Source organism: Bos mutus, chromosome 17 (genome assembly GCF_027580195.1).
Source record: "Bos mutus isolate GX-2022 chromosome 17, NWIPB_WYAK_1.1, whole genome shotgun sequence".
Classification (NCBI taxonomy): Eukaryota; Metazoa; Chordata; class Mammalia; order Artiodactyla; family Bovidae; genus Bos; species Bos mutus.
This window is the reverse complement of record NC_091633.1, coordinates 38,476,997-38,490,915: the sequence shown is the minus strand read 5'-3', so window position 1 is coordinate 38,490,915 and position 13,919 is coordinate 38,476,997. Positions and strand designations below refer to the sequence as shown.

Below are 13,919 nucleotides of genomic sequence, written 5' to 3'. Positions count from 1 at the left end.
TTGTTTCCCAAGAAAAACAGGTGTGTGTGTGTGTGTGTGTGTGTGTGTGTGTGTGTACAGACAAATGCTTTGAGCAATAAATGTCTTAAAAAATAAATAAATAAATGTCTTATTTCTTCATATCTTTTTTACCCCCTTGAAGGACAAAAATTATGTCAGACTTCAGTTGATATTTACTTAAATTTCTAATCAAACAAAACACATGTACCCAGCATATTCACGTCTACATTAGACTGTAAAAGTGAAAAATGCTATCATCTGTGCATTTGACTTTGAGTACAATATAAATAGAAGTATTTGGTGAACTATCTGTCAAATGAGAAAATCCATGACAGATCAGGGATGTGTTTATGAGACAGTGAAAGGAGACTGAAGAAATCAAGGGAGTAAATTAGATAATAATTTCTAATTACTTGGAGAATTGGGATTTGATGAAGATGGGATGTTTGAAAATAGTCACTTTGAATTTAAAGTTGGAGATTGTTTGGTTGGCATTTCTGTCGTCCTTTTAGAAAGGAAAAAGAAATAAAACCAGATGAAAATTTGTAAAATAAGGACGAATTCAAAATGTCCCTTGAGCAGAAATTTAACACATAGATAATGAGGTTGATAATGGAAAAATTGCATAACCTTTATCCCAATTTCTTCTTCTATAAAATGCATCCGACTTATACTATAGAGTCATTCCCAGGGGTAAATGAGACAATGCAGGTACAACATTTAGCAAAATAAAGTGAAGTAGATGTTCAATTCAGTTCAGTTCAGTCGGTCGTTCAGTCCGGTCCAACTCTTTGCAACCCCATGGACTGCAGCATGCCAGGCTTCCCTGTCCATCACCAGCTCCTGTAGCTTGCTCAAACTCATGTCCACTGAGTCAGTGATGCCACCCAACCATCTCATCCTCTGTCACCCCCTTCTCTTTCTGCCTTCAATCTTTCCCAGCATCAAGGTCTTTTCCAATGTGTCAGTTCTTCGCATCAGGTGACCAAAGTATTGGAGCCTCAGCTTCAGCATCAGTCCTCCCAATGAATATTTGGGACTGATTTCCTTTAGGATGGGCTAGTTTGATCTCCTTGCAGCCCAAGGCACTCTCAAGAGTTTTCTCCAATACCACAGATCAAAAGCATCAATTCTTCAGCCCTCAGCTTTCGTTATGGTCCAGCTCTTGCATCCATACATGAATACTGGAAAAACCATAGCTTTGACTAGACAGACCTTTGTCAGCATATTCTATTAGTATATATTAGCTATTAGTATGTATCCCCTGGAGAAAGGAATGACAGCCCACTCCAGGATTCTTGGCTGGAGAATCCCGTGGACAAAGGAACCTGGCGGACTACAGTCCATAGACTATCAAAGAGTCAGACATGACTGAAAGGCTAACACTTTCACACTAAGTAAGTGTTAGTCACTCAGTTGTGTCTGAATCTTTGTGACCCCAAGGACTGTAGCCCACCAGGGTCCTTTAGGCCATGGAATTCTCCAGGCCAGAATACTGGAGTGGGTAGCCATTCCCTTCTCCAGGAGATCTTCCCCACCCAAGGATCAAATCCAGGTCTCCTGCATTGCAGGTGGATTCTTTACCATCTAAGGCACCAGGAAAGCTCAGCAATTAGCATGAGTTAGGGTAATTCACATTAAGAGTATCATGACCATTTGTATTATTCACAGAACTTACATTACTGTTTTAGCATGATTTCATCTTCTAATAATCAATTGTTCTGGGTGTCAAGTCTTGCCATTCCTCACTTTTTAAAAAAAAATGTTTAATACTGATAATAAAGTTTATAATATAAATAATATTAGAAAAAATTAGTAACAGTCAAATATGTTCCTAAGATATAATAATGATCTTTAGCTAACTTTAAATTAATTTTTTTCCTGTAGAAATAATACTGAGGTCAATTTCCTATTTTTTAATCCCCTGCCTAAACGTGATTTGGATGTCCCAGGATTCTAAGAAAAACAACTAAGTCTTCCTCCAAAATATGTTTATACTCTTCCCCAACATCTTTTATTTCCTACTGTTTTGTTTTCAAAAGATCATTTACAAAATTAAAAATCTCACTTTGCACAAGCACTCATCTTACAAGGAGAATAATCTAATCATTCTTTCAGAGGAGTTACCACCTTTAAATTTAAATTTATATCTATATTCCAACATGATTATTTTTGTAAGCATGAGCTCTGAGGACAGAAGCTTTAGCTTCTTTTATATACATCTTAGTAGCTATTTCAAACCTGTCCACAGAGCAGATAATCAATACATATGAATTAATGACTAATATGTTAGGAATGAGAAAGGGACAAGAAGCAGAGGTTAATTGTTAAGGCCATCTGATTTTAGATTTATAACGAGAATTCACTGAGTCTTTTGGGTTTCACCTCTTTCACTATGATTGAAATGCCAAGTACAAGCGAAACAGTCTGCTAACAATCTAAAAAGAAAATATATTACCATGATTGTACAGGGAAACTGGAAGCGATTTTCTCTTGGGTTGGAGGTTTAAACAAACAGGAAGCCCTGTTTAGGATTTGTCTCCATCATCTTTCATCACAAGTCAGCCTGACTTCCTGATGAAGAAATGTGGAACTGCTTTCAGATACTCAACCAAAGGGGACAGAAATGCCAATCCAACAATCTTCAATTTTAAATTCAAAGTGGCTATTTTCAAACATCCCATCTGTATTAGACATTAACTCTCCAAGTAAAACATTGTCTCTCTTTTTTTAAGCTTTATATTTTGTATTGGGGTATCATATTCAAAGAAACACCTTATTTCCACCATCAAACATCAAAAAGGGATGAGAAACAAACCTTATGCTAGAGAATAATAATAAGCACAAACCTCTTAAAGTATTTGCTTCTCAGCATCAGGACAATAAGTTTTCTGTAACTACCTGAAAAAAAAAAACATTATTTATGAAACAAAATAAAGACTTTCTATTAAAATCTGTTACTTCAGGATGGAAAAATAACATTTTATTATTTATCTCTAATCCATGTATTTAAATTTTTACATACATCTACATTTTGAAGTTAGCAATTCTTTCTTAAACTTCAAATTCCATGAAACTGTTGATTGAACTGCCATTACTAAAATAATAGAGTCGACACGACTGAGTGACTGAATAGCAATAACTAAAATAAAAAATATTACCAGCTTTTAGGGAAAAGTACAACTTGAGGATTTTTAATTCAAATAATGTTTTGTACAAAAAGCTCAAGATGAATTGATAATTCTCTTACATGAAGATGCTAATGTCAAAATTTGAATCTGAACTTCCGGATACAAACTGCAAAAGAATGACTAGTGTTTTATCTAATATAAAGTGGAAAATACAAAATCAGGACTCTCAGTACTCTAAAAGTTATAATGAGTTACCAGTTCACACAGTAGATTTTTATCTGCTAGGACTAGATACACCATTACTTCACTTGATGAATTGGTAAGACCTAGTCTCACTAATATTTCCAAACATGATTTATTCCAAGGTTCCATTCTTACAATATCCTTGAAAATGCTAGTTTAATATAAGAAAGGAAGAATTATTGTAATACAAAGAGAAAGAATCAAGAGTATATTTATTAAATATTATTTGAACCGGGCTAACAACAATAAATACCTGCAATTTAAATATATCCTGAATCAATTAAATTCTAGAAGTCACTGATTAACGATGAAGCCCAGAAGACAATGCAGGCAACCGCCACATCACAAACATTCCAGATGCTTCTTGAAGCCACGATTCTCTCCCCACTTATTAAGCCTGTGACAACTACCACTCAGTCTTTTGCATTGCCTTTCAAATTGCACACTTCATATTTATTTTTAAAAAACAAAAGAAGCAAGTAGAGAGATGAAAATAAACTCAAAGACACACAGTTTGTCTAGATGAAAAGAAAATATGCATTTGTTAAGAAACATAGGAATGAATTTCCTTACAATGATGCAACCCCTCCAAAAAAATCACAGGAGTCATCACCCTGGGTGGTAGGATGCTGAGTTTCCCACAGGAAGCAGCTCAGGTAATTGCTTGTTTGTGTTTGTACTGAGAGGCATGCCATCATGTGCCTACGGGCTTCTTCTAGGAGAAAATGTGCCGTGTGGGTCATTTTCTTTCAGGTATTTCATGGGCAATTGTCTCTTGTGTTTAGAAAGTCCGTCATCTTAATAAGCATCCTGGAAAAGAAATGACTAAATGGGAAATACATGTTGTCAGCCAACAAGCTATGTTACAACATAAAGAAGAAAGTCTACAAATAATGTAAAGATATGAATTCAAAGTTAGGAAAACAGTCACTGCTGGAGTAACACCGCAGATCGGAGAAGGATTGGGTTATCCAGCCAGTTCGGTTGTTTGGAAGGAATTCCAGTGCTGAGGCCACAGTCAGGCAGCCCCATGAAAGGAAATATGGGTTAGCACATCACTGTCTCCATCCCCTCAGACTCCAGTGAGGTCAGTGTTAAAAGTTCTACGCATATTAATAAATCTGGCTTGGGTACACTGCACCAAGCACTGAGCTACACAGTGGGGAGACAAATGAATATGCTCTGGTCCCAGCAGTCATAGTCCATCAGAGAAAAGAGACCCATGAACAGATCCTTCCAAAGTAAGGGAGGACATAATGACAGTCATTTCCAGTGTGCAGTGGCATCCGTGCAAAAGGCAGGCACTTGGTCCAGTATGAAGAAGGGAAAGGCTGTTCAGGGAGGCTTCCTGGAGGAGACAATCCCTAGACTGAGCTTTGAAAGATGGGCTGGAGGTGTGCAGTCAGCAAGGTGAAGAAGAGCAGGGGAACATTACAAGTCACAAAGAGTGTGAAAAAAGATACATACTTTCTAAGTAGGGTGGGATGTGTGGGCAACTGCCAACCAGGGGACCAGGGTATAAATTTAAAATATAGCAGGTATACATTTTAAAAGTTAAGGTTGAAGAGGGTGTAAGGACCCAGGCCTCAGAGAACACGTGACCCACACTGAGGAGCTTGGATATTATCCAGTGGGTATTGGGAAGCTGAAGCTCTAATACTTTGGCCACCGGATATGAAGAGTCAACACACTGGAAAAGACCCTGATGCTAGGAAAGATTGATGGGAGGGGGAAAAGGGGACCACAGAGGATGAGATGATTTGGACGGCATCATTGACTCAATGGACATGAGTTTGAGCAAGTTCTGGGAGATGGCAAAGGACAGGGAAGCCTGGCATGCTGCAGTCCATGGGGTTGCAAAGAGTCGGACACAATTTAGCGACTGAACAACAATTGGGAAGCACTTGGAAAACCAAACTCCTCCAGTCCCTTCATTGTCCCTCCCCTGTCACCAGCACACAGGACAGTCCTCAATCCGTCACCTCAGAAAGTGTGGGCAGGAGGGGAGGGGAGGAGAGGTACCAGTTTCTTCTTTCTCTTTCTGCTGCCGTCTCTGAGTTAATGTTAATTCTCTTCCCTTTGCACCTCATTGGATTGAAGGGTACTGGGGACACAATAAAAATTAATGAGCATCACAAACAAGTAATATTAGAAGAAATATTAATTCTAATACAATAGAAGGAGAAAATATATCAAGAGCTAGAAACCAGAGGCAAAAACAATTAAACAAGAATATATAGGAGCAAGCATGGTGTCAAAATGTGCAGGTATGAGATGGTGAATATTCAGGAACACATAGATGAACGTTCAAATTATGGTAAGAGAGTTTGTTCCACACATAAAATAATGTTTCATGCTTAAATAAGTGATTTATGTACATATTGTAGGAGGTGTAATTATAATGAGATCTATTCCAAAATCATCACGTGGGAACCAGCCCCACTATTTTATAGACTATGCTCTACACTCATGTATAAAAAAATTAATTAACCAGAAAAGGACAAACAAGTGCACTTGGGAAAGTTGAGTGACAGGTTGATTTGAGAAAAACAAAAACATAAGAAGAAGGATGACTGAACACAAGAGTAGAAACACAAACTCCAGCTACAATACTCTAGCGTCTTCCAGCGAATGTTACGATGGCTACTCAGGGTACCCTGCTAAGGGTCTTAATTGCATCTCATTAAATCTTCACACAAATAACCTTACTGCTATTTGCCCCATTTTATGAATGAGGAGACTGAGGCTCAGAAAGGCTGAGTAGCAGAGTCATTAAATGAAAGTCGTGCTGGAAATAAATGGCAAGACTGGAGTTGGAAACAAGGGGTCAGAACGCAGGCCCCCTAAGTGGAGAGGGGTTGCTCTACCAAGGAGAAAAACTCTAGGTAGAAACCATGGATTCAGTGAAGCAATTTAACCCCAAATAATAACCCCCAAAAGGCTTCCCTAAACATGCTATGAAGAAGAAAAAAGCTAGTTTTAATTCTTTTCAGAATATCCACAATAAAAAACATTGACATCTGTGCTGTTTTCCACCATGCTCCAAACCTACGTACTACCATCAGTTATGAAGCGTAAATAACTTGTTACTAATAACCATCTTGGTTTGTAAACAAAAATTCCACATGGAAAAAAAACAATTTTGTATATCTACAAAGAAGCTATACACTTTTTTCTTTATGCTCACAGACATATCCTCTCATCTGAAAAAAAAATAAATGGCATGCATGTGAAGTCTGGTACAAAAGAGAAGAATTTGCCTAAAGTTATGACAGAGCAAGTGGAAAAATAACTTTGGAGAAGATCTCTAGTCGGTAAAATAAATATCTAATTAGCTTTATCTGCAATTAGCTAAATAGAGAAAGTAACCAGTTACCCTGACCAGGAGTTTATTTATTCAATACTCTTCATTCAAAGCTGCTAACCCCTACAGCTTCATGTTTCTGAATGTTAATCATATCTGAGCAGAGTTCATCTGGTCTGATTTCTCTATAAAAGGACAATGTCATGAATACTGCTATATTACACCAACTATAGTTTACTTCAAACATGCACTAATGTTGACTTTAAGAAAAGTCCCTAAATTATTATTTTTACACTTCTAATGTCTATAACGGCAAGAAGATCAAACTAGTCAATCCTAAAGGAAATCAACCCTGACTATTCATTGGAAAGACTGATGCTGAAGGTGAAGCTCCAATACTTTGGTCACCTGATGCAAAGAACCAATTCATTGGGAAGGACCCTGATGGAAAGGAAAGATTGAGGGCAAGAGGAGAAGGGGGCGACAGAGGATGAGATGGTTGGATGGCATCACTGATTCAGTGGACATTAGTTTGAGCAAACTCAGGGAGATAGTGAAGGACAGGGAAGCCTGGCATGCTACAGTTCATGGGGTCACAAGGATTCAGACACAACTTAGTGATGAACAACGAACAGTAACAATGTCTGTATTAATCCTTTTAATGAATAATACCATTATTATCACTGTTAATCTTGTTGGTAACTGATATCATAAAATGATTAACAGAGACTTATATTCCAAACTTCTTAAGATTCATTCAAGTCTGTCAAATATCTAACAGGTACAATAGAGGGTGTTAAGTGATAAACAAGGCTGCTAAGTCACTTCAGTTGTGTGCGACCCCATAGACAGCAGCCCACTGGGCTCCGCCGTCCCTGGGATTCTCCAGGCAAGAACACTGGAGTAGGTTGCCATTTCCTTCTCCAATGCGTGAAAGTGAAAAGTGAAGGTGAAGTCACTCAGTCGTGTCCGACTTTTCATGACCCCATGGACTGCAGCCTACCAGGCTCCTCCGTCCATGGGATTCTCCAAGCAAGAGGACTGGAGTGGGGTGCCATCTGAACTGGAAATCAAGGACCTTACCATGTAGTCAGCACCTCTTTTTATCTAATAACTTCCATAATCACAGCATAAATATTTAAATAAGCCTGTAGGCTAATCTTTCACAATACCTCTCCTATGGATAACCTTTGTTCTTTTTTCGGTGTATCTCAACCATATTGAGAAACCCAGCCCACACAATAAGATTTCTATTTCTAAAACAGTGGTGAATATGACACCTGATATTTTTACTTTCTATGTCTAAATGCAGCAAAGTTCTAAGTGTTCCTGCAGAGGAAGAAAACCCATGACAGAAATTATTTGCTTTTTTTAATTTCAAATTTCAAGTCATCTTTTCCACAATGAAAACATGTCCACTTGTTGACATGCTCTACTCTCACTGAAATGATACAATCATTTCAACCCCCTGAATTTAAAACTGAAATGTCTTTTTCTTCTTCCAGAAAAGAAAGAACCACCCTATGATTCAAACTTCCCACAGTTGCTTTTAAAGTGCTGGAACTTAAAAAGCCCTCCTCTATTTTTATCAGAAATCACCCTTCCTAACAAACACTGTGGCTAGCTCTGAGTGGCTGGCGAGTTGAGTTCTTTGCCTTCCTCCCACCTCTCCTCCATTGGCCTATTCTTTCCAGGAGTACAAGTGGGCAGCCACATTTGAGCATTTCCTATCTTGTTCCACTTCCCCCTCCAAACACTGGTTCCCTTCCCCTTTCCAGCTGTGGTTTCCCTCAAGTGGCTGAACCGCATAGAACATCCTCTTCACCTTACATGAGTGCCATAGAAAACTGAGTCTTTAGATGGTATAATGTCTAAACATTACCTCCTCAAATCTTTCCAAACAAAGATATTCCTGAATTGCTTTTATTTTTTTAAGACTTTTTTAATTTATATGAAGCATTTGTTTTTAAGGTCTTTACTGAATTTCCTATAACACTGCTTCTGCTTTTAAAGTTTGTTTTCTCAGCCATGAGGCATGTGGGATCTTAGCTTCCCAATCAGGGATCAAGCTAGCACCCCCTGCATTGGAAGACAAAGTCTTCATCACTGGGCTGCCAGGAAAGTCACTGAATTGTTTCTGAAGTCACTAAGTGTACACCTACAAAAGCTTGATTAGGCCATTGTCATTATTAAAATATATATTTACTCAGTACTTACTGAGCATCTATATTACGCTAGGCACTTTACTAGGCCCTGTGGTAGAAGACTTATGAAATGACAGCATGACTGTCCTCTGGGGACTCTTAGAGTCTACAGGAGGTGGATGCAAATCTACATAGACCAACATAGACAAGGAAATGCTACTGAAGCACCGACCCAAGGGAAAACAAAAGGCAGAGGGGATGGTGGGCGGCAGGAAAAGAGGAGTTGTTGACGTCATCAAGGAAAGGTTTCACTGATACTTTGAGATTCAGCTAACTGAAAGATCAAAAAGTACTGAATGAAGTAAAGAGAGACCACAGATTCAAACAACTAGAATACAAATTGGCGTTCTTTTTTTTTTTTTTTTTTTTGGAATAACAATCGGTTTAACCATACCTGAGTGTTTACAGCTCAGAGGGAAATCCCTGGGAAATATAATAAAGATTTATATACATCAGATCAGATCAGTCGCTCAGTCGTGTCCGACTCTTTGCGACCCCATGAATCAGGCTTTAGAAAATATTCACTGACAGACACCAACTATGTGTTCCCAGGGACCTGGATGAGACTGGAACTTCTCTCTAGCTGATTTCCACTCATTGTAACAATCTACACTCTCCCTTCCTTTGGCTCAAATTTAATTAAGCCCTGAGGACATCTTCACTATATTCTCTCTTTTTTTAAAATTTTATTGACTTATAAAAACATTGATTTACAATGTTGTGCTTGTTTCAGGTGTACAGTAAAGTGGATCAGCTATACATATACATATATCCACTCTTTTTTTAGATTCTTTCCCATATAGACCATTACAAAGTATAGAGTGCAGGTCCCTGTGCTATACAGCATGTTCTTATTAGTTACCTATTTTACATATAGTAATGTGTAATCTCCCAAGTTACCCCCTTATCCCTTGGTAACCATAAGCTTGTTCTCTGTATCAATGACTTAACTTCTGTATCTATGACTTTACTTCTGTTTTGTAAATAAATTCATTTGTACCCCCCCTTTTTTTTAGATTTCATATAGAAGAGATATCATATATTTGTCTGTCTGACTTATTCACTCAGTATGACAATCTCTAAATCCATCTATGTTGCTGCACGTGGCAATATTTGTTCTTTTTATGGCTTAGTAATATTCTACTATATATATGTACCACAACTTCTTTATCCATTCCTCTGCTGATGAACATTTATGTTGCTTCCATGTCCTGGCTATTATAAATAGTGCTGTAATGAATACTGGGGTGCATGTATCTTTTCAAAGTATAGACATTTCTCCAAAGAAGACATACAGATGGCTAACAAGCCCATGAAAAGATGCTTACATCACTAATTATATAAATGCAAATCAAGACTACAGTGAGAAGTCACACCAGTCAGAAAGGCCATCATCAAGAAAATCTCCAAACAATAAATACTGAAGAAGGTACGGAGAAAGAAAACCGCCTACGCTGGTAGTAGGAATGTGAATTAGTATAGCCACTACGCAGAACAGTATGGAGATTCCTTACAAATCTGAAATAGAGCTAGCAGATGACCCAGCAATCCCTCTCCTAGGCATATACTCAGAAAAAGCCTTCACCTTATTCTTACAAAGTTCTACCACATTCAACCTTCATTCAACAAACATATATGAGTACCCAACTCCAGTATTCTTGCCTGGAAAATTCCATGGACAGAGGAACCTGGCAGGCTACAGTTCATTGGGGCCAAAAAAGAGTTGGACACGACTGGGCGACTGAGCACACACACGCACTATAGGCAAGTCTCTGGGCTAACAGCAATAGAGACGAAATACAGCCCTTAGCTTTAAGGAAGGCACTTCTAACAAGTAAAACGAGTGAAATGAGAGAGGCACTGAAGTGGGGAAAGGCGCTGTGGACAAATAAGGGAGAGAGCATTTAAATGGAGGAGGGGGAGAGAGAAATAGTCCAGGGAGACCTCACGGGAAGGTGACCTCTGAGGAGCATCTGGAAGAATGCTGGCCCTTTTCTTATAGAACAGTAACCAAATTTCTTGGAATGAAGGCAAGAGCCAGAGTTTACAGAGTCAAATTAAAAGAGTTAAATATGTCCTATCAAGGGATTCATACTTTAACCTCTAGGCATGAGGTGGAATATTAAGCTACTGAAGAAGGTTAAACAAAATGAATGTATATACATATGTATATTACATTTATTTGTATACATGTAGTAAACAGATGGATATTTATGTTATCTCTATTTAATACTATATTAGTGTTATAATTAATGTTGAATTAATTACATATGTACATAAGTACTCTGGCAAATCAGTGCAAGACTGATGGGAGAAATCAAGCTAAAAGCAGGAAGATGAATTAGAAGACTACTCCAGTATTGCAAGTAAGAGATGTGGGGGACTTGAACTTAGTGAAAATTGAAATTGAAAGAAAGGGATTTTAAAAATGCATCAAATGTTTAACTGAGAAATCTTGATTATCAATTCCATGTGTGGGGCTTCTTGCTCCCAAGGAGAACTTGGAAGGCTCTCTAGATTTCTGATTTAGAGAAGGGGGTACAGAATTGCCAGTAAGGTATATATTAAGCATAACAGAGGTATTATATTTGAGGTGGAAGAAAATGAGTTGATTAAAGCTTGTTAACTATGAGGTACCCATGGGTAGTTCAGATGGATTCATTCAAAAGATACCTGAAAAATTGTATGGTGATATTCTATTCCCCACACAAAAGTACATGGGGAAGTAGAGAAAAGAATCCAGATTGGTTATGGATTATACTAAAAATTTAACAGAAACACAGCTGGAAAATCTCCAAATACTTGGAATTACACAACACACTTCTAAATAGTACAGATATCAAGGAAGAAATATCCAGAAAATTTAAAAATATTTTTAACTAAATGAAAATACAACTTATCAAAATGTAGGATGCTGTTAAAACAGTACTTAGAGGAAAATTGAAGAAAAGAATAAAGATCTAAAATCAATAAACTAAGCTTCAACTTTAGGAAACAAGAAAAAGAAAAACAAATTAAATCTATATTAAGCAGAAAAAAATGAAACAATAAAAATTAGAGCTGAAATGAATGAAATTGAAAACAGGAAATCAACAGAGAAAATCAGTGAAACTAAAATCTGGTCCTTTGAAAAGACAAAATCAATAAGACTCTAATCAGAATAACTAAGAAAAAAGAGAGAAAATAAAAATTACTAATACCAAAAATAAAAGGGGGGGTGTCATTACAGATCCTATGGATATTAAAAGGCTAGTAAATAAATACCATGAACAACTCTATGCCTATAAATTTGGTAACCTAGTTGAAAAGAATTCATTTCTTAAAAGGCACGATCTGCCATACTTACATAAGAAGAAACAGACAATCTGAATAGGCCTATACTATTAAATAAATTGAATCAATAATTAATAACCTTACAAAAGAGAAAGCACCAGGCCCAAATATTGTATTCCAATATCAAATGGCAGATTTCAACAATGCAAAAACTCACAACATCAACAACACATTTGGTCCAGGAACTGCTATCGAATGTATAAAGCAGCAGTGGTTTGAGAAGTTTTGCATGGGAGACAAGAGCCTTGAAGATGAGGAGCGCAGTGGTGAGCCATTGGAAATTGAGAACAATCAATTGAGAAGATCATCGAAGCTGATCCTCTTACAACTACAGGAGAAGTTGCTGAGTAAAACTTAACGTCAACCATTCTATGGTCATTAGGCATTTGAAACAAACTAGAAAGGTGAAAGGAGAAGGCAATGGCACCCCACTCCAGTACTCTTGCCTGGAAAATCCCATGGATGGAGGAGCCTGGTGGGCTGCAGTCCACGGGGTCGCTAAGAGTCGGGCACGACTGAGCAACTTCACTTTCACTTTTCACTTTCATGCATTGGAAAAGGAAATGGCAACCCACTCCAGTGTTCTTGCCTGGAGAATCCCAGGGACGGGGGAGCCTGGTGGGCTGCCGTCTATGGGGTCGCACAGAGTCAGACACAACTGAAGCGACTTAGCAGCAGCAGCAGAAAGGTGAAAAAGCTTGGTAAGTGGGTGCCTTATAAGCTGACCAAAAATTTTTTTAAAAATCATCGTTTTGAAGTGTCTTCTCTTATTCTACACAACAACAATGAACCATCTCTCAATCAGATTATTATGTGCGACAAAAAGTAGATTTTATATGACAACTGGTGACACAGTTGGACTGTGAATAAGCTACAAAGCACTTCCCAAAGCCACACTTGCACCAAAAACAGGTTATGGTCACTGTTTGCTGGTCTGCTGCCTGTCTGATCCACTATAGCTTTCTGAATCCCAGAGAAACCATTACATCTGAGAAGTATGCTCAGCAAATCACTGAGATGCACCAAAAACTGCAATGACTGCAGCTGGCATTGGTCAACAGAAAGGACCCAGTACTTCACCAGGACAAATGTCCGACCGCACATCACACAACTAGCATTTCAAAAGTTGAACAAATTGGACAATAGAGTTTTGCCTCATCTGCCATCTTCACCTGACCTCTCACCAATGGACTACCACTTCTTCAAGCATCTTGAGAACTTTTTGCACGGAAACCACTTCCATAAACAGCAGGAGGCAGAAAATGCTTTCCAAGAGTTTATTGAATCCCGAAGCACAAATTTTTATGCTACGGGAATAAACAAACTTATTTATCTTTGGCAAAAATGTTTTGATTGTAATGGTTCCTATTTACTTAATAAAGATGTGTTTGAGCCTAGTTACAATGATTTAAAATTCACCATCAGAAGCCACAATTACATTTGTACCAACATACCAATACTCTATAATCCCTCCCAGGAAACATAAGCAAAGGGAATAGTTCCTAACTCATTTTATGAGGTCAGCATTACATTAATACCAAAAACAGACAAAGACATTGCAAGAAAACCACAGACCAATATCTCTTATGAATATGGATACAAAACTCCTCCTCAAATACTAGCAAATTGAATTCAATAATGTATAAAAAGAATTACACATTGTGACCAACTGGGATTTGGTATGCAAAGCTGGTACAACATCCA

At 37.8% G+C, this 13,919-nt stretch overlaps 1 pseudogene; it reads left to right on the top strand.

Annotated features, from left to right (window-relative positions):
• Window positions 1–12,342: 12,342 nt before the first annotated feature.
• On the top strand, window positions 12,343–13,701 carry LOC138991420 (histone-lysine N-methyltransferase SETMAR-like; annotated as a pseudogene).
• The last annotated feature ends 218 nt before the right edge of the window (window positions 13,702–13,919 follow it).